We start from the raw sequence: 16,380 nt of genomic DNA, 5'->3' as shown, positions 1-16,380 counted from the left end.
AAGTTGCGAAAAGGAAAACTATAGCCGGCCGAAGATAATGGAGTCTGTTGTCATTTGATACTGTTACGTTGTAACAGGTACATATATATTGCTGCACTAAAATGCAGCAGATCTCATTTGTGAAAGTTCAGTTAAATGTCAAAGTTCAGTTAAATGTCACTTCGAAATAAAGCTTGAAAAAGGTAAGAAATGAGATTATTTTTTCATATTTTTCAGAGAATAACTGACAACGTACGTAATTGGGGTATATCGTGATATAAAATTATCCATATCGTGATATAGGATTTTTTCTATATCGCCCAGCACTAGGAGGAACCAAGGTAAAAATAAAAAAAAAACAAAAAGAATGTATTATTTTGTGTGATATGATAAATATGGGATCAAAAATGCATTTAGAAATGGGTTCCAAAGGGTCAATTTTCTCCAGAGGAATACTAAAGGTAGTAAAATAGAGTGTACAGGAGCATTTGAAACAAATCCAACTAAGTTAAAACAAATTAAATTCTAATGACTTTTAGGATTTGTCTGGAACAAAATAAATTGCAAAAAAAAAAGAAATTAAAGAAAAAGTCTTTAACATTACTATTCACGATTGCTCTTTATCTCCACAGAGGTCACCTCTTCAAGCTGCACCAGAGGGTACGTTCACATCCTAAAATATTCCAACACAGCCTCGATTAGACTTTTTGCAGTTTACAGTGCAGAGCTGTCGGTGCAGAGTACTGACAACTAAGCAAGCCAATTTATCATACAGAGAGTAGCTTCAAATCATTAATTCATAACTCCATTCATCTTTGTGAAAAATATTTCAGTTATCCAGAATGCTGTTTATCCTTTGCTGGACTGGCCGCTTAAATTAAAAACAAGATTACAACCAGCCTAATGGACTACAACAAGGACCTAAAACTAGAGGTTGACTGATATTTTCATGATCAATGCCGATCTTCAAAAATCAGAGCAGTCGATGGCCGATATACAACACTGATTTTATTATTTTGGATCAAAGCAATTTTTTTTTAATTCAAAAAACTGAACAATAATTGATTTGTTTAAATAAACATATTTAACAATCTTTAGGAGACCTTGTTCACTTAAAAGAAATACACAGAAGATCATTGTTAAAAAATATGTGCTAAAAATACTACAGTGAGCTGCTTGTCCGGTAAGGATTGAATTTTTCTTTATTTACCCCCCCACCATATTTTACCAGTCCTGTCCAATTCCCCCACCTATCAGCCACCTCCACAAATGTAGGACCAACTTACTGGGATTCCTGCTTCTCACAGTGCATACGTACTTCACCCTTCACTCATGCAGGACTAGTTAATGAAACCAAGTGTCAGCACAACAAACCGTTTAAAAAGGGAAAGAAACTTTACGAGTGCTCATCTCAGCTGCTGCTACTGAAAACTGACTGTATCCACAGGGTTGAATGAAGTTACTTTACTCACCCCAGGTCCTACAGATAAAATCCTTTAAATTAATATTTTTACATTTACTGTTCGAACCATGCTGCTGTCTGTGACCATGGCCCCTGAGGCCCGGAGTTTGACACTCCTGCTCTAAACTGTCTGTAGGGGTAGATTCATAGCCAAAATAGGCATCAGTGAAGTGTAATGCTTTTGTTGTTATTGCCATAAATACGAGGAAATATTGAGATCATTTGTAAGTTCATATTGCACCTTTATAATTTTGGACATATGCACCTCCCTCCTGCTGCAAAAGGCAACACAATCTGCTCACCCACCCAGAGGGAACCACTTATCAGGACATAGAAATGTCTCCCTAAACGCTGCAGCTGGTCCTAAGTTAAGTTTAGAATTTTTATATTTAAGGATACCATGGTGAAGAGAGAGAGGAAAAAAGTGCATTTTAGTTTGTTTCTTACTTCATGTTTTTTTCTGACTGGTCTTCATGACAGTGCAATGAGTACCTTTAGGTTTCATTTCTTTTACAGCTACAGTGTGATTAGAGCAGCTTAGGTTCACAAGCAAACAGCTGCAGAAAACAGAACAGTTTCTTCTAGTTGTGAGCACATTTAATGAAATTGCCTATCACTAGTTGTCCCTGACCTTTGACCTTCTCTAGAACCCAGGTAGGAACGCCTGAATATGAGGTTTGAGAACCTGTGTTCGTGTTGTCCTCACTGAGCTGAGTCTTATGACCTCTACCTTCACTTTGACCCCTGGCACCTGGCGGGCTCCGTACTTTTAACTTGTACGTGACGTCATTTCCAGATCCAAGTTCTGACTTCCGGTTTAAACGGACCGCAGCAAAATAATAATGATATCCATAGAGGTAAATAATCCTGCTGGCCCTGACTCACTGACGGATTACAGCCTGATCAAAACCTCCAAGCTTTTATGAACTCCGATTTTTACAGACCCTCAGAGAGCAGGCCCTCAGGTGCTTCATTCATCTGAGGGAGGAGTGAATATCTGTGTCTACATGCATTACTGTAAGGTCATTAATGTCCTAAAACCCAAACGCATCTGCACACACCATCGCCGGAAGGCGCACTGAAACAGAATAAGGAGAAACTAGGACGACTCAGAAACTTAACAGAGTGCTGATTCGGATCCCTCTGCAGAACAGCCGATAAATAAAGTCCAAATGTAAGGTGGGAGAGCCACAGACAGACAGCCGGAACATGGGCAGATTTCACCCCACTAACCTACAGCCGAGTTAGGCCACAATATGACGGCGGACACGTGTGTTGGGTCGATGACGGGTTAAAGGACGTCTTCTGTCCCGTACGGGCCTCAGACCTGACTGTTAGCATGCTAGCCTCGAAGCTAACGCGGCACTCAGCTGTCAACAACCAACAAACGTTTGTTATCATATAAATCTACATGTGGCGGACATTTTCCAAGGGTGGTTGGCGTACAGGTCACACAAGAGACACGAAGGGTTACTTCAGTCACACAGCAGGGACACGGACTAGCTGCACTGCTACAAACCGGACAAAATGTGTCCGAGCTGCTTCTTGTTTAATGACAGGAGATTAATGCTCCCACCTGGTTCCGAAATGAACAGCTAACCTGCTCACACGCACGGAAATGTCCATGAATTAGAAAGGCGGTGCTGCACGCTTGTGGTGAATTTCAACAAAGTCAACAGAGGACCAAAGCCGGGCTAACCCGGTCCCGGGAGGAGGTTTTACTCACAGGGTTTCAGGGTCCACAGGGTCGGAGCGACACAAGGAGTGCAAGTTCTTTAGCAGAATTCCTCTACAAAGTCAAGCTCTCCTCCCCACGTGTTGACCGACCAGCACCAGTCTAAAAACACACACTCACACACACACGCACACACCAAACAGCTGGTGAAGTCTCGCGATACATGGGAAGTGTGTACTCCCGCGTTGCAGCGCCTTAACTTCGTCCTTAAAACGTGAGAAGGTGGTTTGAGAACTGATTGTGATTGTACACATGAGTGTAAAACTGTTTAACGAGTGACAGTAATTGACTGTATCACTGTGTTTATAAGTGTAGAGTATGGCTGCATTCATACCTATGACTGTATTAATGACTGTTTGACGGTAATAAAGAGTGTATTACTGTATTATTGACTGTATACATGAAAGCAAGACTGTTTAATGATTGTATGGCAGTAATGAGGGTATGATTGTATTAGTGATGGCAATACTGTATGAATGACTGCATGACAGCCATAAAGAGTACATGACTATATTAATGAATGCATGGCTGTATTAATGACAGTGTAACTGTAATGAGTATACAAATGTATCAGTGATTGTTTGTATTAATAACTGTAAGACTGTAATGAGTTTATGACTGTAATAATGTAAAAATGAGTGTATGACTGTATTAATGACTAAATGGCTGTAATGATAAGGGGATGATTGTACTAGTGATGGCAGGACTGTATAAATGACTGTATGACAGTAATAATGAGTATATTACTATATTAATAACTGCATGACTGCATTAATGAATGTGTGGCTGTATTAATGATTGTTTGACTGTGTTAATGAGTGTATAACTGTGATGACTGTATTAATGACTGTGTATGACTGTATTTAAAATCAATGTGTGACTTTTTAATGACTGTAATAATGTGTGTATGACTGTATTAATGACTGTTTGGCTGTATTAATGACTGTATGACTAAATTAATAACTGTATGGCTGTTGTAATGAGTGTATGACTTTATCAATGAGTGTGGCTGTATTAATGACTGTATGACTATTAATTACTGTATGACTGTAATGAGTGTATGTATTAATGAGTATGTGACTTTTTAATGACAGTATGACTGTATTAATGACTGCGTGTCTGTATTAATGGCTGACTGTATTAATGAGTATATGAATGTATCAATGAGTGTATGGTTGTATTAATGAGTGTATGACTGTAATAATGAGTGTATGACTTTAATAATGATGGTATGACTGTATTAATGACTGTATGACTGACTGTAATAATGAGGGTATGATTGTAAAAGTGATGGCAAAACTGTATAAATGACTGTCTGACAGTAATAATGACTGAATGACTGTAATAATGAGTGTCTGCCTATCAATGAGTGTATGATTGTAGTAATGAGTGTGGCTATATTAGTGACTTGTGTTAAGAAATTATGGAGTTTTAGCCATTTTGGTCAAACCTTGAATATAACAATATGTGTAATTTGTTGCAATATTGTGAATTTTGTTAGCAGTCAGAGACTATGTTGACAATGACTTTTAGATACAACCACACAAAATTCTAGCTCAATATCTGTAAATCTTACTAAATTCTGGTCATTGTTGTGTTTTCCATGGTGAACTGGCTATGGTGGCCATCTTGAATTAAGTTGACTCCAAAAGTTAATTAGTTGTACTGTTTCTGTAGATCCAATGATGACTTTCTGAACACTTTATTAAAATCAATCTGGTGATTTTTTTTACTTATTGTTTATTGAAATTTTTTTTGTTCAAGTATAACATACATTCATTATTAAACATTTATTCATTTTTCAGAGTCCTCGGTATCCAGTGGAGGCGATGGTGTCTTCTTCCTTGTTTGTATAATCAGTCTATTTTTCCCATTCTTCACTAAAACACACTTCTTGTAGTCTCAGTTTTTGTGTAAGTTTTTTTTCATTACAAATATCTCCACAATCCTCAGCCACTGCTCCACAGGTGGTGGGTTCACTTCATATCATGGTCTAGTGATGCCTTTTTTACTTGCTGATAGCAACATTTTAAGAACGCATTCATCCGTTTTTGAAGTATATCATGTGCGAGCTTTCCCTAATAAAGTGTTTTGCATTTATTGGGTATCTCATATCCTATGTTATCCCATTTTCTTTTTAACTTTTGGCAAGACCTAACTATGTGTGTCTGGTCTGCATCCATGTGTTCACAGGATCTCCAGCATGGTTGGGGATTGGACACAATTTCCTTCCTAATCTGTAGGGTTATGAAAAAAATTACTGTTTTTCCAGTCAAACTCTTTCCTGCTCTCCAGAGTAGATGGCTGTGCACTGTGTTTTACAAATATTAAGATATTCTTTCTTTGTTATCTGTTCTGTCAGCTCTTTTCACAATTTTTCTTTGATATACAGAAAGGAGGTTTTCTGCCTGCTATTTGAGTTGAGATTATAAACTCAACTTTAATATAGCACTCTATAGAGTATAGAGTTGTGACTACTCTGCATTTCTCCCTCATAGATCATCCGAAAAATCTCAATGATTTCATTTGTTGTTTCACTTTTTATCTCCTTCTCATAATAATCCCTAATTTGTAAAAAAATGGTTATTTATGGATGTTCATGATCCTCTGGGACAAATTTTTTCTTCAAGCTTTCAGAACTCTGCAGCTTACCCCTTTCAACCATTTCACATATCACTATGTAATGGGAATAAAAAGTGCTTCAATCAGGGGTGGAAATTAAAAATTTTGACAATTTTTTTTACCAGCCACTCAAATATTTTACCAGCCACTATTTTTTGTTGTGACAAAAAGTTATTTCATATGATGATGATGATGGAGGTGGGTGGAAGCAATTGTGCTGCCCTACAAGCTAAATGGAGCCTCTTTCTGGACACTGCATGGAAATAACTAGACTTTTCTTATTTTATTTTAAACCATTAAAAGATGCATATCTGTACATAAAACATTCAGACAAGTGAAATTTATTTCTGTGGAGTGTTTTTGAAGTATTTTTTGTGCTTTTGTAAGTTTTTGTATGTAAGTTGTAATGTTTTTCAGACACTTGCTGCTTTTAATGCATAGATCTATTTGTGCTACCCGCTTATATTTAACAGGTAGGATATTCTGATGAAGGAAGTGATTTTTGTGGTTTTAGAAAGGTTTTCGTTGTGGATATAAATTGTTCCAATGCTATGCTAAGCATAACTCCTAAGCTTCCACTTCAGTATCCGATGATATTTAACATTAACATGAACCGCTGTAGTTTTCGGTTTGTAAACATGACGGTAGCAGTTTTTGACAGGTAGCACCGACCGTTAGACATCGCTGTTTAGCCGTGCTACAGTAGGAAAATCTGACGAGGAAGCACAGATCGTCAGAACACCGGCCATAGGCTCGAACGCACACTGACTGACGTCATGACGTCATTGATTTAGTTAAAAAAAACGTTTAACTTTCGGTTCTTCCCTCGAATACTCTTGAAAAACATTTTTGTTGTCTGTCACCAGCTTAACTCCCGAAATGTTCCGCCACAATGCTAATGCTACTCCTCAAATTGTTTCTTCTTCTTCTTCTTAATTTTTATTGGTGGATGGTAAACAACTGAAGGAATCAATACCGCCACCAACTTGTAAAGAGTATCTGCTAAACTTTTCTCCTTCTTGCATTTAGCAGCAATTCGAGCACATTGCTCCCCCCTATATGTCAAGAGGACAAATAACACCTTTTCTGTTCAAATTGCCAACCCGCCACAGTAGCGTGTGTGTTGATCAAATTCACCCGCCACCCCTGGCTTCAATGATTCTCTGCTGCATATAAGTTAAAGCTGTGTTTAACTGTTTAAATGGAAATGTACAGAAGTATTTATAACACCATGTTTTAGTGAAGGAGCACTCCTTATCTTATAGGGCTCTGGGGTGTAGGAAGCAGTTACCTGATCCCTACCCCCATTGGGAGACCCCTCCTCATCCTATGTTACGGAGTGTGTTGTGCTGGGTATTTAAAGGGGGACCTTTTGTTCTGTGGTCAGACTCACTCTGCTGACTCACCTCAGCTCAGTGATTCTCAGCTTAAAAAAATTATCCTAAGACAAAACTCTTTGATGTCCTCTTTGTTAAAGAAAATTCCACAACAACTGTGATGTCTTTATTTGTCCACAGTTTAAACCCTTTATCTTGAATACCTGGTGTAAACCTCAAATCCAATGGAAACCAACTCTAAGACTTTTTCTTTTTCCAGTTTCCACTTCAGACAAATTTATCATTACATCAGTATACTATAGGCCTGATTTGTTCAGTGATTTGTTAAGACTTGGTAGAGGCACACCTCTGTCCTTTGGGAGCTGCAGAGTTTCATATCTAATCCTAGGCCTCTTCCCTCTCTAAAAAAACCTCAATATTCACTTTCCCCATTCTATAAATTGTTTCTGTGGGATTGTCACTGGCAAGGACTGAAACAAGTATAAAAGTCTTGATAGAAAAATTATCTGTTGGGGTTTTTACCTTTTTTATTTATTGTAATTATTTCTGTGTTATATTTGTGTTTAGTTGTTTCTTAGTTACTTTTTCCCTCCTACTCAGTGATCTGCCTCCTTAGTTTCTGCCCTGCTCCTGCTCACCTGTTCCAGGTTTCAATTAGCACATGTGTTCCTGTTCTGGTTCATTAGACACAGTCTTTATATTATCCTCTGTGTTCCTCCTCACTTGTTGGTACACTAGTTAGTTTACTCTTTAGAGTGTCCCTCGTGTCCCTCATTCCTTCTTAAATAAAGTGAAGGTTTTTGGTTCCTGAACTCTTCAAGTCTGGGGTCTGAACTAAATATTTCCCCAACTCTGACATTATTTTAATTATCTCTATTCTTGAGCTGAGCTCTAAACTGACACCTGACCATCTCTCCAAGTCTTTACTAAGACCTTGGTTTAATTTTATGTTGTTTGAATAATACAGCTTATCTTTTCTTTTTGTGACATTTACACGCAGTATTTTATACATTTTTCATTCTACTTGAGCTTGTATGTTTCTGTCTTGCAGGGGTGAGTAATTTATTGACAAAATCTGTGTTTTTGTGATAATAATTTTTATATCCTGAGTAACTTTATTTCTGATACTTAGTACTTGCTGTTTCTTTGTGTCTAGGCATGGTTTTAATGGTTTTAGATCATCCCTCATAATATGTCTGCTTTATAAATCTAGCTTTTCCTCTCCACCTACTCTAATGGGATATTATGTCTTTTCTAGCTTCTTTAATCTGGTTGAATCTTGCTGAATCCTTTTTTAAATACTGTTCCTCCAAATCTTTAAACTTTTTTTTTGATATGTTAATAATCTGCCATTTTTTTTAGTGTATTTCCCTGTTATTGTTTTCCTCTATGTATCTAATCATTTTCCCTTTTACTTCATCAACCAGTCCTTTGTTGTTTAATATTCCTTCATGAGTCTTAACACTGTTTTTTTTTCCTCTTGCTGTTCAGGTGAATTTTGCAGCAGGTTGCACTGTGATCTCACACATCAGTTACTCCTGCCCTGTATTTGTTTACTCTACACAGATCTCACTTATTCACGTGTAAATATTCAGTTCTGCAGTACACTGCATGTGTTACTGAGTAGTGGGTGTAAGATCACAGAGCAACCAATCCAATAGTTGAATTTATCTTCATATATTTCATTTTTTAATATATCAATTTCTTACATCATGGAGTTCAAATACCTATTTGTTTTGTTTTTTACTTTCCTTTAAACTTCTAGTGTCTAACCTGTAATTCAACACCACATCTCCACTGCATATCAATATCCCTTCTGCTTCCAAATTTATAAGATCAAATATTTTCTTTTGTCTTACCACTTTCCGGAGGGGCCTACAGTTTAAGCAGTGTTAGTTGGTTTTCTAAATTTTTTTATCATAATGTATCTCCTTTTCTTATTACCAATTTTCTTGAACATGTCAAACTTCCACCATGTTCAAAATCAGTGTAATTACATCCCTCTTGTGCTTTTGTTTCTCAGGACTCTGTCCTTGAGTGAAGATCAGCTGCAGACCCTCTCCCGTGTTTTGCCCGCATCTCCTCATGTCTTGTCTTCTACGTTATTGTAGATCCGGGGTCTGTCCAAACAGTGGATCCATTTATAGCTAGTGACATCTAGAAGCAAATCATTTTGTCTCTCAGGATCTTTTTAATCTGGGAATAAGATTTACATTTTTTCATGACCTCAGTGGGATAGCCACGGTCAAAATGTCTCCCATTGACTTATATTTTCTTTTTCCCAAGCTTTAGCCAGAATGTTTTCTTTAGTTTAATATTTAAGAAAGTTGAAAACTATGGACCTTGGAGTTCCTCCTAGTGGAGGTTTCTTTCCGAGGCTTCTGTGAGTCCACTGTATTTCCACTTTGGTTCCCTTAAGTAATCCATCCAGCAACTCTTGTACCAATTCATTGGCCAAAGAACAAGAAGAACACATGTCTGAAGTCAAGATAGCAGACAAAGAAAATGGCAACCCTAAGCAGCACCGCCTGCTGTTGGAGAAATTTATGGCTATTGCGACAGAAAAACATTATAAATTCTGAAATTAGAGTGTCTTTCATGTCCTTCCGCTTTGGTCACCTCTTCTTATAATTTTGTTTGTTGTTTTAAAAGGGTAAGAATGGTCTCATTTGCTTCCATGTTCCACTTTTTTAACTCTGCTATCCCACCTTGTGCCTCAATAATGTCTTGCTGCCGTTGCTGTAATTCTGCATTTTGTGCCACTTTTCTTGTCATTTTGTTTTTAAAAGCACTGAATTCTTGCCTCGCCTCTTCTTTAAATTTGTCTTTGAATTTCAAGAATTTTGAAGTCCTGTATTTCTGTCGTGATAGCTATGAGCCCCTCTCATAGCAGGCGGTGCTGCTTAGGATCACCATTTTCTTTGTTTACTAACTTGACTAGATACTTGTGTTCTTCTTGTTCTTTGGACATTTTTTTTCTTACATGTCTGTTTTCGTCCTCCACTCTTTTTATGTCAAACTAAAATTGCGTTTTCATTGTTTTTGGAAGGGTTTTTGTTTCGTCAACTCAGAAGCTCTGCTCTACATTACCATTTTGCTCCTCGCGCTTCCAGAAGTTATCAGATCATCTCGTGGTCCATGAGATGTTTTGTTATCAGACAAAACAGGATGGGTGCCAAATGTTAACGCTAACAAAGTTTTAAGCAAAATGTTTGTGCAATGTGTTAAGGATGACTTACTTTACTGCCACATCAAATTTAAACTTTTGGAGCCAGCCCATTTCTAGGTGGCTGCAACCATGAACTGACCTTAAAAATCACATAAATAGCCATCATCAGTCAATTTTACAGGTTTTGAGCTCAAGTTTGGTGTGGTAGTGTAGTAGCTGAGTCTTTAACACTATATACTCTGAGTGTGACATCTTGCAACAATGCAAAAGACTGCATCTAACATTATTTAGAAGATTTGACCAAAGTGGCTTCAATGCCATTCCATTCAGTTCAGTTATATTTATTGTATTCAAAAACAATTTAGTGGGGCCACTGTTGAGCAGTCAATGGAGTAGAACGTGGGTGGCCGTGGCTCCTGCCAATTTCGTTTAAAATTATTATTCAACCGTGCTTTCCCTCATAAACCAAGTCTGTTATCCACTTTCTTGCACTCTGGTCCTGTGTACATATTTTTGCAACACGTGGCAATGTCAGTAAGGGGAAAATCTCATAATATTCAGACGCAGCTAAAGTCATGCTCACAGGCCTTGGCTTCCTTGCTGCTAGACCCATGTGTCGTAACCACTCCGACTCAGATGAACTCAGACGCCGACACCCTAAAGCTCAAACTACTGTCTTCTCTGAACGAAGATATCGCTGGCATTATTAAGAAGGAACTTCAAGAGGTTCTTGGAGATGCGTTATCATCCATTAAAGCTGAGGTACAGGCTGTGAAAGCGCAGCTAGCAAGTGACCATGCCGCTACTGATGCTAAACTGGTTAAGCTAGCGGCTACGGTGGGGGATGTGGAGGAGGCGTTCACAGGTTACTCTGATGACATTGCCTGTATGAAAACTACTCTGGAGCAGCTTGCGGCTAAGGTCACCATGTTGGAAGACAAGTGCGAGGACTTAGAGTCAAGGTTGCGCCTCAACAATATCAGGATCATCGGTGTGGAGGAGGGTGCTGGCTCCTGCTCACCTACTGCTGTGGCTGCGCTACTGAAGGAAGCGCTCGGGCTGGCAAAGGAACCTCTGGTGGATCGGTCTCATCGCTCTCTTCAACCCAAACCCAAACCAGGCGAACAACCTCGAGTAATTGTGTGCAGGCTTCATTACTACAGTGACTGTCTGGACATTTTACGTCATGCATTTTACGATCTAGTGGATCAAAGTTGGAGCCAGGACTATATCAATTTTTCCGGATCACACTGCTAAGGGTGCTGGGGCTCGAGCAGCCTTCAATGAGGTAAAGCGGCTACTTCGTGGCATCGAAGGGATCAGGTACAGACTTTTCTACCCAGCGCAGCTGCGCATTACTTAAAATGGAGTTTGTTGAGGAGACAAAATAGTACCTAAATGAGACTCAAACTCTAAAAACCTCTCCTCACGACGGACCGGAAAATGTACAGAGAAACCAGGAGTCAAAAATGGTCAGAAACAGTATCTTCAGTTTAAAAGATTTATTAGCCTTAGTACTAAGGGAGACACTCCTTACCAGCTCACAGCAGGAACACCAGAAGATGTCTGAGCTAAATCACTAAAACATAGCATTTTAACCTGAACAAAGAACTGGCCCATCCTCATTCGGTCATCTTTCCGGAACCCTGTAGATATGGACTTGTTTTTCTCCATCTTCTGCAGGTGTCCTCCTTCGGAGGGGTTCTGGTTTCTGCTTAGCTGACTCCCCCAGACCGCGTTATCTTCGTGCTTGGTACAGTCAGTCACATACGCCATAAACTCACATGACCTCACCCGTGCATTGTTGCACTCACCCTCAGGTTAATACAATCAATAGAATTACAGAACATTAATACATGATTCTAACTGGTAAGGAGTGTCTATATTATACTTTCACTTCACAAGTTGTAAAGGAGTTTACAGCATCTGAGGACGCAAAGCAATACGTTCAGACTTTGATTTCTAAGTAAGCCCTGTTTGTTCTTAACGAGCCCTGGAAATAGACTTTGTTTGGGTGAAAATATTGTTCTTAACGCTCATTCAGACTTGAGGCTTATTTACATCATTTGGATATTAAACATATGGTTATATCCTGTTCAGTTTAGAATTTAGTAATGCTTGTGAACATCTATACTGACATCGTTATGTAGTATTTTCTTTTTTTTTTTTTTTTTTCAATTATATAGGGAGTTTGCGGTTCTCAATCTTGTTGCAATATAATAAAAATAATCTTAAAATAGCATAATAATGCACATACTAGCATTCTAATTTTGAGGTTGGTGGGGTTACCAGTCAGTTTTTTGTTAAATACACTTCTGTATCTGTTCCCTCTGCTTTATCCCCGTGTTCGCGTTTTATTGTGAATAACTACCGTGTATAGCACTGCTGTTCCCATTGTTTTGTTCTCATGGAGACTTTGGGTGTTGCTTTGTTATGGGTTTAGTTTTGGACATGGTTTGGGGGAGGTTCATCTCAGCTCTTTATGGTTGTTTTTATCTTCATTTTCTTATTGGTTAAAACCACTGTAGGCCCCAATATGGCAGGACCAGGCACTTCTCTTCGTTTCATTAGCTGGAATATCAAGGGCATGGGTCACCCTGTTAAAAGATCCAAAGTTTTTTCCCACTTCAAGCGGTTAAGACCTTCGGTAGTGTTTTTGCAAATCAAGAGGAGTAGCCATTTTGATTAGTAAAACAGTACAATTCTTGCCCACTGATGTTATAGCTGATAAACATGGCAGATATGTGATAGTTGCTGGAATATTAATGCAGAAAAAGGGTTTTCTGGTAAACATATATGCTCCAAACACTGATGATGCTGAGTTTGCAAATAGTTTATTGAGCAGCCTCCCATTTTTGGATTCTCATTTGCTAATTTTAGAGGGTGACTTAAATTGTGTCATTGATCCAGAGTTAGACCAATCTAATTCCCGGAATTTAACTAAATCTTTTAAGGCTCAAGCACTCTCTGATTTCATGAGGCAGAGTGGTCTCCTTGACCCGTGGAGATCCTGTAACCCAATCAGTAAAAAAATTTCTTTCTTTTCAAAGGTGCATCACTCTTATTCCAGAATTGATTATTTCTTTATTGACCAGGCTCTCAATTCACATGGAGTTTTCTCTGATTATTGTAGCAATCTGCCTTTCGGCTACCTGCTTCCTGATTGGCTGGCCTCATGATGACTCTCAGCTGCTCCAGATTAGGATCAGCCTCACAATCATTCTTAAGGCAGTTTGGAGGAACAGACCAACGCTGATGCATCAATTGCCTATGGTAATCCGTCTTATCTGTTACCTGTTGAAAGTGCTTAGAAAATATTAATTTGTTTGTGTCTGTACCTGTCCAGAGTTCCTGGTTCTGTTCCCGAGTTCACCTTCGTCTCCAAGCTGCCAAACGAGTCTGCCTCCTACGTACCTGTGAGTCCTATTACCTGAGAGCCGCCAAGCCTGCTACCTACCTACCCCTGTCTGTCTCCTGTCCACCTGTGGATGTACTTACCCGGAACCATCAAGGACCCATACTTACCTGGAAGCCTGACCTCCTCCTCGGAGCTACTGCTACCTACCTTCACCTATCCTGTACATAGCACCAACCGGCACTGTAAATAAAGCTCACTTACCTTTTGCAAAACTGGCCAGTGTCTTCCGTACCTCGAGTTACTCACCTTTGACAAATACCTGTAAACCTAATAATTATTAGAGTACAATGATATCAGACCATGCTCTGGTATTATTAGATATTCAGTTTCCTTCCTACAAACGTAGCCAACCTTTGTGGCGCTTCAATTCTCTTTTACTGGCAGATGAAGAATTTTGTGGCTTTATTTCTAATGCAATCGATGAGTTTCTGTTGTTTAATAAGAACGACTCCACTTCTCATTCGCTGTTATGGGAAACACTTAAGTCCTATCTCAGAGGACATATAATTTACTACATGTCTCTTTCTAATAAAAGACATAACTCAAGGCTTACTGAACTGGCAATGACCATTGCTAAGCTCGATCAAAGATATGCTGTATGTCCCTCACCAGAATTATTTAAAGAGCGTATGGGTGTTCAACCAGAGATTTAATTTCTACCAAAGAACCTGAACGCTTACTCTTACACAGTAATGGTAAATGGTAAATGGCTTGCACTTATATAGCGCTTTATCTAGTCTAAGGACTCCAAAGCGCTTTACACTACAATCATTCACCCATTCATCCACACATTCACACACTGTTGGTGGTAAGCTACATTGTAGCCACAGCTGCCCTGGGGCGGACTGACAGAAGTGAGGCTGCCATCACACTGGCGCCACCGAGCCCTCTAACCACCACCAGTAGGCAAGGCGGGTGAAGTGTCTTGCCCAAGGACACAACGGCTGAGACAGCCGGAGCGGGGGCTCGAACCAGTAACCCTACGATTACAGGACAAACCCAAAGGTAAAGTAAAGGTTCATATTATGAATACGGTGACAAGGCTGGCAGTTTATTGGCACATCAGTTATGGCGTCAGGCCAACTCTCATATAATACCTAGTATTCAAAATACCCAACAGGTAATTACAAACGACCCCATCGAAATTAATGACACTTTTAAATCATTTTATTCTTCTTTATATTCATCAGAATTTCCCACAGACAATAATAAAATGGAAGAATTTCTTCAAAGTCTTTCTATCCCTACTATCGATATGGATACTGCCAGGAACGTGGACTCTTCACTCAGCCTTGTGGAAGTAATACATTCAATAAAAGCGCGGCAGTCAAACAAAGCCTGATTGGTTTCCCATCGAATTTTATAAAAAGTTTAAAGAAAAATTGGCACCACTATTATTGGCTATGTTTAACGAAGCCTTAGAATTCAAGACTTTACCTCCAACATTAACACAGGCTACTATAGTTTTACTTCATAAAAAGGACAAGGACCTAACTTTATGTGGTTCTTACAGACCATTGTCCTTGCTAAATGCAGATGTTAAGGTACTGGCCAAGTTGGTTGCTTCTCGTTTGTTTCGTTATTTACAAATTTGGAATTTTGTCTCTAAATGTTTCCCAAATTTTCCTTCTATACCCCCTGAACAGCCATGGGAAAAGATCATTGCATATAGTCCAACTCAGAAAGGTATGATTTCAAAGATTTACTGTTGTATTTTAAATCTAAAGGTTAATTCTAATGTCAAAATTAGAAATGCATGGGATAAAGAGTTGGGTATCCAGCTGACCAAAGATATTGGGGGGGGCTGGGTTTGTTTGTCTTTTCTTTTTATATATAGTCATATTGTTTAATTTTTCATTTCTGTTTGGGAAAAAAGGGGGAGGGGGGGACTGAAACTGCTGGATTGTAATTTTGGAATTATTATTCGTGTGCAATATTATATTGAGTGGATTTTTCTTTTATCTCCTTCTTTCGGCTCTAATAATAATAAAAAACAATTTAGTCAACCCTAAGGGGCAATTTTAACACACACACACACAAAAAATAAATATAGTCAATGCTTAATGTGCTTCTAAGAGTTAAAAATTTCTACATAAAATTTCATGATAAACAACAAACTACACTATAAAAGATGAAAAAAAAATTAAGAAAGTGTTGGGCTGTTCTTAATTGGCTGAATGCCAGAGCTACACTGGGTAGCGTAAGGGGTTAAGAAGCTGGACAGCCCTGGGGACAATGTAGTCTCGGTCCTGATTAAAAACATCAGAAAAAAGAATGTGCAAGTTGATTTAATAGTCTGCTGATCGCAAATAACTCAAACAGGGTGACATTTGCAGTGTGTAGAAGGTGGTTTCTGTTTTTCACAGATAGAGTTAAACAAAAGGTTAAGGAAAATATTCTAAAAAATAATAAAAAATAAATAATAAAATAATAAAACAATAATTTCCTGAGTAGATACACTCGCTGCTGGTATTTTTTTGAGGATTCTTTCTGTGTTGGAGGAAACTGTGAGGATCTGGGTTTTGGTTCCGCCCTCTGGGCGGCGCCACTAATTATTGTTCCACAGGTGTTCCTCATACCACTGATGAGACCAGCCAGGATTTAAGCAGCAGGCGGTGATCAGACCTTCGCTGGAGCATCGAACCTACTGGGTTAGAT

General features: G+C 38.7%; 1 protein-coding gene and 1 long non-coding RNA gene across 2 annotated transcripts in view; one reads left to right on the top strand and one right to left on the bottom strand.

Annotated features, from left to right (window-relative positions):
- The window catches only part of akap1b (A kinase (PRKA) anchor protein 1b), a 30,411-nt gene extending 27,092 nt beyond the window's left edge, over positions 1–3,319 (bottom strand). Inside the window, exon 1 of the mRNA XM_025009563.2 lies at positions 3,168–3,319. The gene's annotated coding sequence lies outside the window, so the exon portion shown is untranslated. The remainder of the gene's footprint in view (positions 1–3,167) is intronic.
- Positions 3,320–7,872: 4,553 nt separating this feature from the next.
- On the top strand, positions 7,873–13,932 carry LOC112451164. Its single transcript, XR_003039920.2, has 3 exons — positions 7,873–8,188; positions 13,438–13,577; positions 13,651–13,932. It is a non-coding gene; the product is annotated as an uncharacterized LOC112451164 (long non-coding RNA).
- Positions 13,933–16,380: the final 2,448 nt, after the last annotated feature.

This window comes from Kryptolebias marmoratus, linkage group LG2, assembly GCF_001649575.2.
Source record: "Kryptolebias marmoratus isolate JLee-2015 linkage group LG2, ASM164957v2, whole genome shotgun sequence".
In the NCBI taxonomy this organism is placed as follows: Eukaryota; Metazoa; Chordata; class Actinopteri; order Cyprinodontiformes; family Rivulidae; genus Kryptolebias; species Kryptolebias marmoratus.
The sequence above is the reverse complement of the archived record's forward strand: the minus strand, read 5'-3'. Positions and strand labels throughout refer to the sequence as shown.